Source organism: Cryptomeria japonica, chromosome 4 (assembly GCF_030272615.1).
Source record: "Cryptomeria japonica chromosome 4, Sugi_1.0, whole genome shotgun sequence".
In the NCBI taxonomy this organism is placed as follows: domain Eukaryota; kingdom Viridiplantae; phylum Streptophyta; class Pinopsida; order Cupressales; family Cupressaceae; genus Cryptomeria; species Cryptomeria japonica.
Window position 1 is genome coordinate 661,469,432 of NC_081408.1, and position 13,339 is coordinate 661,482,770.

The following is a 13,339-nucleotide window of genomic DNA, read 5'->3' on the forward strand; positions in this document are numbered from 1 at the left end:
TCCAGTGTTGATGTAATTTAGATAATATTCTGCCTCTTCATCACAAACAACCACTCAAACACCTTGCCCATTTATCAGTTGACATACTCTCCTTGTTGATGATGCACTCTACCTGTAACCTATCCATCTCATCCACACAAGTCTACTAGTGACTCCTGAGGTCATCTTCCTTGCCTTATCGGTGTTCTGTAGCACAAGATGATATCTAAGATATCACAACCTGTACTCCTTCATAACATTGTTGCACATACATCTCTTCTATCGGTAACCATCCCTTACTCGTTGACATCAATGACAACACAATGCCAACAACATCTTCATCATGCATATTGCATTAACCTAGGTCATTTCAAAAATTCATTTGTTTCCACATGCATTCTGCAGATCATCATATCATATAGGTCTACATAATGGGGGCATAACTGAAAAAAATCCTTAAAATCATATAAAGTCCTGAAAAACTCAAAATCCAAAAATAATGAAAAACATAAAATTCAAAAAACATTGAAAAACTCAAAATCCAAAAACATTGAAAATCATAAAATCCCCAAAACATCCATATAAAGCCCTGAAAAAATCCCAAAAACATCTGCAAAATGTCTTGAAAAAATCAATCAAAAACATTCAAATATTGATCCACATAATCCAGAAACATCGAAAAATCTCTTGGAAAAGAACTAAAAATCGACAGACAATCAATCAAAAAAACTTGCAATAAAATGTCTCACAAGAAACAAATACCCTAGCAGATATCCAACAAACACTTCGACCGAAGTTAACAAAGGATACGACTATCCAGTCAAACATCTGCAATCAACTGATCAAACTATCTTATCAATCATATCATATACATATCAAAGTGATCATTATCTTGTCTTAAATAGAAGAGGATACACTCAAAATCAGATAGGGCAGTCTTAAACGGGGTCCGCAACTTTTTGAGATCGGACATTATCAACCATCACATCAAGCAACTGAGAACGAAGGCACAAGGTCAGTATAGCTACTAAATTTTGTCTGGGTCAGTTTTATCTTTTATCATTTGGCGACAGATTATGTTCCTATGCTACTCAGGGATGTCCAGAAGTGACTAGAGCAACTATGATGGGCTTTATCTTTTTCTTTGTTTGTTCTTTGTGGTGTGAAGCGATGAAATTCAAGGGAAATTGCTCTAGTGGGTGTCTGTGATAGGAGCATTCAACTATTGGATGCCACACATACCTCGACCCCTAGTGTAATTTTCAGAATCGAGGGTTCACTCCTTTGTCTGCTACGTGTTTGTTTCTACAATGAGATATCTTTACATCTTGGTTCCTTATACCCTGATGTGCTAAGCTTCATTGTTCAATAATAAGGCTCAGTGATGAATATACATTGCATAATAAAATATGTGACACGGGTTTATGATTCTTTCAATTTCATTCTCATCTCATATGTTTATTGATAGTTTGTTGATTTCTCATCTTCTCTCTAAATCACATTCTTTCTAACATTATTTCTATCATCAATCTCTTCTCTCTATCATTTGACTAACATTTCTTCATGGTGTATCTAAGTTTAAAAAAAATTCTAGCATTACCATACAAAAACAAAAATAGATTCCATTGCATCCATAAATATCAATTAATATGCATTCATATAACTACCATTGCATTCATTATCATCATTGATACATACATAACTACCATTGCATTTATGAATCATATAAAATCAAATAGATATGCATCATAAAACTCATAGCATCATATTAGCATACATGGAAAACAAAACATAAATAGATTGCTGCCAAAACCTGCATATCATATATATAACTCAAAAATGATAATGTGTATGAAAAAAATAAACAGGCCCGAAGGCTCAGATAACATGATAAAAAATGTTTCAACCAACACTACCTCTATCAGCAGGTGGATCCTGTCCACTAGATCCTGCCCTAGGATATTGAGGTGGTCCCATAACACCACCACTACTAGTTCGTCGAGAAGTATATCTACTCAATCTCCTCCCCATAAAGGCACTAAAACTAGGCTCTCTCTGACCCTTAGGGATAGCTCTCTCATAAGCTTGTCGATAGTATAAAGCCTCCTATGTAGTGGTGAAATACCTATCTGCCTAGTCGCGAGCATCTGTACCTGGCCAAAAAAGCTGATCAAATGCATCCATGGTAATCTGACCTCTCCATACTATCTCATCCCTCTCCCTCTAGAGACAATCCCTCTCAGCCTCAAGCACACCATAATCTACATGGTAGACCTCTCACTTGACATCTCGTCTAGTGACCTCCTCCTCCAAACTCTAGATCCGCGCTCTAAGAATCTGTGGATTGTCCTCATCGCCCACCTATCCTCTCCCACCCTTTTCAATAGAGACATCCTCTAGCTCTAGCATATCATCATCATCATCATCTCCATCCTCGTTGCTCGATGACTCTGAAGAATCATTTCTATCCCCACTACAGCTAGACTTGGTGTCTCCACGAATGTCTACATCCTTGTCTCCACCTCCCTCATCTCCTATCTCATCCTCTCCCTCTGCTCCCTCATCTCCCTCACCTCCTCCCTTGGCTCCACCCTCCTCTCCTCCTCTGACTCTCTCCCCTATGTCTATCCTCAAGCATTGTCTAGGATGGTGAATCTATTGTACTGTAATTGGAACAACAAGATCAGTAAGTGGAATTAGCCTATGTCTGGCAAACCATTCATCATACTCCGACGTCATCCCTGGATCTGCTGCACCTCTACCCCAACCCCAAAGTAATGGCTGAAGAGCATCAAACTCAACAGGAGCAACATGTGGCTAAATAAAAACACCCCAATCAGATACCTCTCAAGATATAGGAGCAAAATAAGCGGTAACCATTGGTGTCACCTGTACCTCACCAAACTGTCTCAGTACCCACCCTAGAAGATACATCTCGATAATCCATTGGGTCTCGAAAGTCCTACCGATCAGATATCTCTGTTGTCGGTAGAAAGGCAAGTGCACTACATCATCTTCCCAACCGAGGCAATCTAACTATGGTCTCCAAATGAAATGATGCAAAATGTCAAACTGATGCCTCCAGTACAAGGTGTTACCTGAACCCCTGTGTCTGATACCTGTTGTGTACCTAAAAGCATAAGGCTCACTAGGCTGCAAATCAACATGAATGACAGGTCTCAAAAAAGAAATATGCTCCCATGCCCAAGTCTAGAGAAGTATCACACCACAACTGATAGACCGATATCCAAGATATACAATCCCATGCATCTGATAATACAACATGACCAATAGACATGGACCCCATGCATATAATCGTCGATGAACAATCATATCATGGAGCACTCTTCCCCCATCCCACTGGAAATCCTTGACCTCGTCTATTAGGTATCAACAAACCGCCAACAACACCGCATAGTACAATATTCATGTCATCATAATCCAACCGGGCCCAAGGGATGTCATATCGGTCACTAATTTGCAAATCTTGTATCTCACACTCGAAAAGTGCACACAATCCAGCAATGCCATCATCATGGTCGTACACAACTCTCTCACCATGAATCAAAATACACAGTATACGCCATACATCCTCTAAAGTAATGGATGCCTCCCCAGTCGAAAGATGGAATGAACAAGTCTCAGAATGCCACCGCTCTATCAAAGTTGTAATCATGGCCCTGTTGGCCGTAACCTCGGGTAAGTGTAATACATGATATAAACTAAGTTGGCGGATATGCTCAATCTCCTCATCAAGTAAGTCAGCATGAAGATCAAGTCCACTGGGTCTACTCTGTCAACAATATAATACTCCAATGTTCTCCTGCAACAAGAAAATGTTGAAAATATTAGATATCGGATCATGAAAAAACTAAAATATTTTTCAGATGCATGACAAAATTTACACATACAACGAATGCGTGATAGTTATTACTAATGCGGTACACTTATAGATTTCGCATGACATTTAGAGCTAATGTGTAATGATATGAGCACATGCATAACACTAAACACTTATGCGTGATGATATGAATGAATGTGGTGCATTATACAGTAATGTGTAGTGCTAAGAGCAATTGTGTAATAGTTAAGGTGAATGCGTGAAATTTGATATGCTAATGCGTGACGCAAAGGAAAAAATGATCACTGAATTTTTTCTGAAAAATAGCCAAAAAAAGGCAAAAAATAAAGAAAAATTTGGAAAAATACCATGCCGCTAGTCCTAGGAGGTCTCTGATATGAACATACTCGGTCAGACATGTGCAATCGAGCTCTATAACCAGCCATGATGATCAAATACTCAGAAGAAAGCACAAGATTCACAGAGCAAACATAGAACTTACCAAATACCAAATGAGAAAATGAAAACCTAAAATCTCTATTTATAGCTCAAAATTAGGGTTTTTTGACACCTCGACGCTCGTGGTCCCCGCTAGCTTCAAACAACTTGTAGCCTACTCAAACGATCTCGAAATCGCACAAAATTTCACACGCTTGCTCGTTACACTGGTATCGAAAACATGGTCTCAATTTTTGAATTTTCCGACCACCTTTTTCGAGGGGGCATATTTACACTATACAGTAGTCCCAAGGCATACTGGGGCATAATTTTTTGTTTTCTTTGAAACAATGTTGTTCTGACTTTGTCTCAAAGAGGGGCAAATGTAGACACCTAAAAATGTCTCATTGATCATGTACTAATTATTCCTCTAATTGATTAAATAATTCTTTAATTATTTAATTAAGTTAATTAATCTCATTCTTCTAATTTCATATTTCCTCATCATCTTACTAATTATTCTATTTTCGATTCTATCATCATTTAATCATTTTAACGATTTTCTAATGTTAATTAAATATTTATTATTTAATTAATTCTAATTAATTCTAATTAATTCTAATTAATTCCCCAATTTAAATAATCTTTATTATTTAAATAAGTTAATTCTCAATTTCTATCTCTAATCATCTAATCAATCAACTCTTTTTAAATATTAATTAAATATTAATTATTTAATTAATTGTAATTCAATCCTTTAATTTAAATAATATTTATTAATTAAATTTCATTTCTACATAATTAAATAGTTTCTTTAAATTATTTAATTAACTAATTAATTCTTCAATTCCAAATCCCCAAATTCTAATTTCATTTAATTTCATATTTTTCTAATTTCTTCCAAATTCAATTACATGTGCATGATTTCAAAAACCAAATTGAAAATCAAAGTGAAGTTCTAAATATATTCAAATACTAAATTGAATTAAATAAATTCAATATTTGAATTAAAATCTCATGCAAGGATTAAATTAAAAATCTAAGTCTAAATGCAAGCATATGCTAAATTAATTAATTAAATCAATTAATTAATTAAATCATTTATCTCTCTAGTCTCCATTTTCATCTTCTAGTTCTCTTTCTCATCTTCTTTATTTCCTCCAATCATTCTTTTTCTTCTTTCAGTTAGCTTTTTCTCAATCAGTTGACTCCTTTAATCTATTCAATCTATTATGTTTCACCACCAGGTCAGTAGTTCAACTATCAATCAACATGTGAGCTCACCTGAGTTCCACCTCTTGATCATTTTGTTCCACCTTTCAATCAATCTTCTCCAAAAATCTATAAATCGAGCATCCAATCTCCATTTTTAACAATCACGAACTTTGAATCTTTGTTTCACTTGCAGGTTACTAACGTAATATCTGAGAGCCATCATACCACAGAGAAGAGAAGCGCAATGGAAGCTATACGCAGTCACATAATAGGGAGTCTTTAGTTGATTTCATTTATAGTTCCTATTTTGCTTGATTGTGTTATTTCATTGTCTGTTTGTTAGAATTCTTTGATTAGATAGGGATTCATGATTTTCCTTTTATTCTAATTGATATTTTATAAGATGAATATTACATGCACACAAGAGGTATATCAGAATTAAGGGATATTAGTAGCGAAGACCGGAGAAGTTCAGAAGAAGAATAATTTGCATATCACATGAATGACTTACATATTCAACTTAAGCAACATTTGGAGGACATGAATAGCAAGTATAAGGAGAAGGAAGATGAGAAGAGGAGACATAAGGAATTTGAAGTTGGCGATGAAGTGATGGTGTATCTGAGAAAAGAAAGATTCCTAGTTGGAACTTATAACAAATTGTAGATGAGAAAGTGTGGACCTTGCAGGATTTTGAGAAAGTTCAGTTTTGGGAATGCATATGAAGTGGAGTTACCAGATAGTTTGAGTATTTCACCTATGTTTAACATTGCAGATCTTCATGAGTATCATGAACCAGAATTCAATGAGGACAATATTGCAGACTTGGAGAAACAGTTGCCCCAGAAGGAACTGGATCAGATTGTAGACATTTTGGACAGTAGGATTGGGCATAGTACCCAGATCAGTCGGTATAAGGAGTATCTTGTGAAGTGGAAGGATAGACCAGTTGAAGATTAATCTTAGATTTCTGAAGTAGAGGTAGACTACCTTGGCTTTCCTGTAACCCCAGTAAAGTGAGAGACTCACTTTTTCAACAACCCTGGATGTCTGATGCAGGAGCATCCCTAGTTCATAGCAATCTTGCATCAACCAAAATATTTCCTTTATGTTTTTCTTTCTACTTGCAGTTTCAACATTTCTTTCTGTGTAAATTGGATTTGGCTCACTAGAACCTATGGAGTTAGATTTTATCTTGGAAACTTGACCATCCTCTTTATTCCCAAACCGTGGAGCATTTGGATCGTTTTTCGACAAGTTATCACTACCAGTTTTTGAGACAATTTCCTATTACCGGTTGCCTGGACTTATTTGCATTAGTAATCTACTAGATCCCTTCCATAACTTGTGAGCCCTGAGCATTGATTCCAATGTTCCTTAGTATGTGGCTAACCTTTTCCCATGATCTACTCTTCATCCTTTGGATTTTCCAGAGTTTCTTTGGTGGAGGCTGACCTTGTTGGTTTTGCACGTTATGTCTTGTTCTTTGGGTTTTGATCGCTTTTTGGGCCAACTGGATCCCCTTGGATCATATAAATAATTATAATTGAGCATTAGAATGTAACCAAGAAATTAAACTGAGAATAGAAGATAGCTCTTAAGATTTGAGGTCCCGGTTGTGACATGTTTTAGTAGGCCTATGAGCCAGTTTTTGTAACCTGGTTGTTACCCATTGGTTGTAATCAGTTTTCATGTTATAATACAATATGTTCTGCATTGCCTCTATCATGTCCTTGTGTTTCCATTGTTTTTACTCTTGCTGACCAGTCCGGATTGATCTCTTTGAGGTCCCTCGGTTTTACCAGTATTATAAAAACCACATAGGAACATAGAAGATGCAGCAAGAGAATTCAAATCCACTTTGATTTTAGGAAATAGATATAGACTACAAACATTGCATGCTTAGCCAATATCAATGAGAGTCTATTTAATGTTGACACCATTAACATAAATGATTATCATTAATGGATCTGCTTGATTTATTACTTCTAGAGGCGGGAGTTCATGTGGATAGAATGTGATATTCGGCGATTTTGTACAAATATGATCCTTCAATGCATTTACATTTGAAGGCCTTGTAGAAGAAGGCAATAAGATCTTCTGAAGAGCTTCCTGAAGTGTACCTTGATAAACTAGAGTAGTCTGAAGAAAATCCCAAAGTGAGATCTTAGCGGGAGTAACATGAAGTTGTTCAATAAGATAGTAATAATTAGTTTGCTTAATTTAAGATTTAGGCACTTGAGGAAGATCTGGTTGAGAAGGTGGTAAAGAAGTATTTGAGTGATCAACATTTTTCTTATTTCTACAAGTGGTATAAGTATGGGCTACCATTTCATAAGGAGGAGCCTTAGACTATGTGTATCTCATAAAAAGATCATGTGCTTCATTTTTAAAAGGAACACCATGAATAAAAAATACCTTCTTTGGAGAAGGACTAGCTGCAATCACATAAATGACTAGTGACAGATCAAATGTGGGATGAGAGTCCTTATTCACTAATGCATCATCTCTAGAAGAGAGTGCATGAAATGAAGGTAGAGTAATGCTAAGAAAAGTATCAATGATTTCATCCTCTTGCACCAAAATATTCTCACAAGTAGAAGGAATCTTGGGAGAGGGATCAACAAAGAATAATAAGAAAGGAGAAAAAAACTTATTTTCACATGCGTGTACAAGAGCTTCTTAACAAAATTGGAAAGGGATAGAAGAAAGGAAAATAAAAAGTTTAGTTTTAAAGAGAGATATAGACAATTTGGTTGAAGGTAGATGTATATCCCTTTTGATAGCTTGAAGAAATGATAAAGAATGATTTGAAAATTATGCAGAAGTAGTGTTTATGTTGGGTTCACCAAAAATGGAGAGGACGAGATTTGTTATACTTGAAGTGATGAACTCCAAGGAACAAACCAACCTTCTCTCTACCTGACTTAAACTAGTGTTAAAGGTGGGCTAGTGGATGCAAAATACAAAATTAAATAAATAAGCTATCGACAAGACTTTTGGAAATCTCTGTTAAGCCTCTATCTTCAAGATGAGCTCGCAGAACTAGGACACCAGTGTGGTGTAGTACTATCATGTACGAACAGAGTACATAGACCATATGAAAGGTATTAATGCAGTTGTAGGACTAAAGAAATGATATTATAATAAGTAAAATAAGTGATATAGAATGCGAAAGGCTAAAATAAGATAAGACAAGATGAAGGAAGCTTGCAACCGGTACATGATGGAAGCCTCCTGCTAAATGAGTTTCTTTCCTTGATCAAGAACCTGTTACAAGATAGGGTTTCCATTGCACCAAAAGATCAACCTGTCAATGCCCAATATAACCACTAGACTTATAAAATCCACAGGAGGCTGTTAAACCATGTTGCAAATCCCTGTGAGGGATGTTGGCCCACTACCAACAATCCCTCTCCCAGCGTCACTCATTGCGGCCTACGTGATTCAAACCTGTGACCAAGCTCTGATACCATTTGTTACAAGATAGGGTTGTCATTGTACCAAAAGATCAACCTGTCAATGCCCGATACAACCACTAGACTTATAGAATCCACAGGAGGCTGTTAAACCATGTTGCAAATCCCCATGAAGGACGTTGGTCCACTACCAACAGAAACCTACACACAAATGATAGAGGAAAATGTTGGGGGTTGTGTTTAGAGGTCTACCTCAATCAAACCCCTATTTTGGTGTTTCCACCTCCATGGACAACCCAAATAGATAGATAGACCAAAATGTAAATATAAAAAATAAATGATTTAATAGATAAGGGATGTGACAAATCCCAAGATGCTCAAAGATGAGATGGATAGAATGATAGAAATATATTACCAAAAAGGCTTGAGAAATCCAAGAGGGTTGCAAAGAGTATTGTGAGAGCTTGAGAATGCTATAGCAAGCTAGAGATTGTTGTAGAAAGTGATAGAGCAAGAGAAAGTTGTGAGAGGCCAAAGAATGATAATTCTTTCTTTAGAGAACCAATGGAGATTGAATGGAGAGAAAATATAGATTTAAAAGAGATAAAAAGGAGGGAAAAGGGGTGTGTCGATCCGTTTAGAAGATTTTGAGTTGTTTCCACCAACCAAGATAGGTGACAAGTGTCAAAATGCACAGAACTAACATTTCAATGTTAAGATGTCACGGGATGAATGCACGTTGCATGGAAATCTTTGTGGCATGCTAGTGTCCATATGAATCATGCTAAAAAGAAATGAGCAACTAGAGAAACACGTGGATAATTCAAAATAGAAGCTAAAGGATAGCTACTGAAAATAAATTCCTAAGCATCTCAAGAAGGGAAAAGGCTGATGCAGGGGCTGAAATGAGCCTACTCAAATGCTAGGAGAATGTACACTAAAGTGGCTATAAAAGTGTAGGTGGAATTTCAAAGGGGTATGCATATTTGACTCTACAACATGAATAGGGTTTTGTACATAGCTAGTTCTCCTAGTAGGTTCTATTCTAACATGTTCAAATCTTAAATGTACTTAGTGGTATAGGAAAATTTCTAGAAGTTCTTAGTTGTCATGTGATCTTATCTTATCGCTAGTTATCTCAAGTCATAGGATTAAAAAAAAATTCACAATCTTGTTTAATCCTATCTTTCATCTTGTCTATATAAGCAATGACTCATGTACAATATGTAAAATCACTTGAGGGGTTTATACTAGATCTTTGATCCATTATTGATCATTGTAGATTATTGCATCCCTAATCAATAAATTCATCTTCTTTTTCTACTCTTTTGTTTAAGGATATTTTTATTTTGCAGGTGATCTTTGGGTGTGCGAGGACAATATCAACTACTTATGGTATCACAACTCCAAATTTGCAAACTATTTTTATATAAGAGTGATTTGAGCATGAGATTTTATTAGATGTATTTATAGAAAAATAGGCACCACCATCAACTCCAGAGGACCGAACAAACCTTATTTTCATATATAACACTTGATATTTAGCCACTAAAGAAAATTTTCCATTTCTGGAAGGTTTAAAGTAGATTTGTGAAGGTCCATGTTTGTACAGTATCAAACATAGTTGCTAGCATAGTACTATAGCTAATAGAGAATATTTAGAAAATATCCCTCCCTATCGTAGGTGGAAATGACTATGTAAGCAAATAAAAGGTAACTTATATAAGGGGCACATGTTACAATGTGCCTTTTTCCCTTTATATAAGTTTCTTTTTATCTACCTACATATCCATTTCCATCATAGGTTTGTGTCACTTGTACACAAACATAGAAACTATGTAGTCCTTTGTTGGTGTCACTATAAAAAGTAATCCAATATATTTTTTGGGTTTAAAAAATGTTTTTTATTTTTTCATGTTAAGCATTTGGTTGCATAGTTTCAAGCAACTAGACAATATCCATGAGGGGGATGGGGGGAGCTCAGCCTATAGTGGTACTATCAATGACACATGCTTCATCACCATCAAGCCTCTACCCACCCATCACCCAAATATTGGTTGAATTTTCTAAAAACCCTAAGCGCCTAGAGCTTAGTGAAGGTCACAAGGGGCAATTAGTAGCTAGCCCCTAGGGGGAATTTTTTTTAGACGTCCTAATAGAGATATTTTATTCAAATTTCTATAGCTTTTGATCCATGAGCTTGATTTTTATAAGAAAAGTATCATTCAAAAGATCATTATGTGTACTTTCTAGTGGTGATGGTTTTATTATCATATGTTTTTAGTGAATTTTATTGCTACTATTGGTTTTTCAAACTAATTACTTGAAAATCCCTCTATGAGAAGCCAACCTCAATCTTCAAGGCCTTGGATCAATGGACCAATAGATAGAGAAATGACCAGGGATAAGGAGCTAGTCACTCTCTCTACACTTTAGGCTCTATAGGACCTAGGGGGGTATCCCTTTTAATAGAACTTCTCATATGTTCAGACTTATTCGGGGTTACAAAAAATATGTTCTCAACCTATTATGTGGTCCAATAAACTTTAAACCTTTTAGGATGTGGCCTTCACCCTTAGATAATTTTGATCACAATGAGAACTTATTATCCTAACTGCTTCAAAATGAAATAAAACAAAATTAAAATTGAATTGTCTGATGAATTTTTTCTCTCCCACAATTTATCAATACAATACTATGATAAGTGCCTCATCCATTGGGCTAGATGAACCATTATTACAATATAAAATGTATAGACTTTGCACTACATTTTGCCTAGTATAACTAATACCTAATATCAATTATAGCATAAAATGAATCTCCAAATTACAACTCATTACTTTCTCTCTACATAGAATCCCTTTGAACAAAGTTAACAAGTTTAATCTCCTACTTTAGAAGAAGCTGAAATCAATTCAAACTTAACACAACAGTGAAGACGTATCAACCAAAAATCCTTAATTTTATTGATTCATAAAAGATTTTAGACAACAATTAAAAGAAACAACTTGGAAATAATTGAGTTGGATTTCAAGATGTTTATATTGCAAAGTACTTGCACATATCCTTTGCAAAATTACTACAATTAAGACATGAAACTAAATTATAGTACTATATTGTAGAAAAAACTATGAACCCTATTGCATATTATTCACCCATAGTGAACTAGTATACAAGATTCTCTATCAAAGTCAATTGTATTGTCACTATGTCTCGAAGAAGAAGAAGAAGAAAAATAAAGCCATGATTGCACTCTTATATAAAAAATTGAGGATGAAATGTAAGCTTCAGGACTTTTACAATATCAAAGTTTAGATAACCATCTAACAGGAAAAAGACAAACAAATTTTTGAGTTCCCTGACAAGGACAAACATTCTTTTTACTTGCTCTGTAGGTGGTAGTTGCTAGAGATGATTTGGAAACCTCATTTTCTTTGTTCAAGCTCCCTTATCAAGTTGAAAAGTGTGATAACCCTACAAACCTATTTAATACACATCAACAAAGAGAAAATTAAAAATCCTTCTCAAACATATGCAATTAATAAGAAGGATAAAGATCAGACAAACAACTTTTTGAGTTCCCTAACAAGGACAAACATTCCTTTCACTTGCTCCATAGGTGGTAGTTGATAGAGATGATTTGGAAGCCTCATTTTCCTTTCTCAAGCTCCCTTATCAAGTTGAAAAGTGTGATGACCTTGCAAACCTATTTAATACACATCGACAAAGAGAAAATTACAAATCCTTCTTAAAGATATGCAATTAATAAGAAGGATAAAGATCAATATTTGTAGAAAGATATTAAAGATTAGTGATCTATCCAAGAAATACACCACTTTAAACATATTACAATCAAGAAAATGAAAAGAGAAGAAAATAAAAAAGGGCAAGAAACTACAAATTTGAAAATTCAAAATTTCAGTGATTGGGTAACTTAGAAAAGAAGAGAGAAAGGATTAGAAATCATCAAATCCATGCTTCTTGAATTCTCAATCCTTTGAGATGTTGTTGATACTCTTTATTTTCTATTTTTTTCTTGACCACCTTCATCTTGATCATTCCACTATCCAATATTAATAATGTATCCATGTACAGTCCCAAACTTTCTTAGAAATTTTACATCATCTACAATGATATCAAGAAGCATCTGGTCTTGTATTATTCTAATATTTTCTTTCCATTATGTTTTAGACTTAAGGACCTTTTCGACTTCTACTATGCCCCTTTCTCTATCAAATAAAGCTGACATGTGACTTGTGACCAGACACTGAAATCTTCTGAGCTCATTTCCTATCCTTTGTGTGTACATTTTATGGATAGTGAAGACCTTCTTGACCATTCCAAATCTTTCTTTAAAAATCACAATCATACTGTGTAAGTATTCAAGAAGAGGCCTAATCAATGAAACTTCTAATACTACAATTATCTTTCTCATGTGAGATAATGT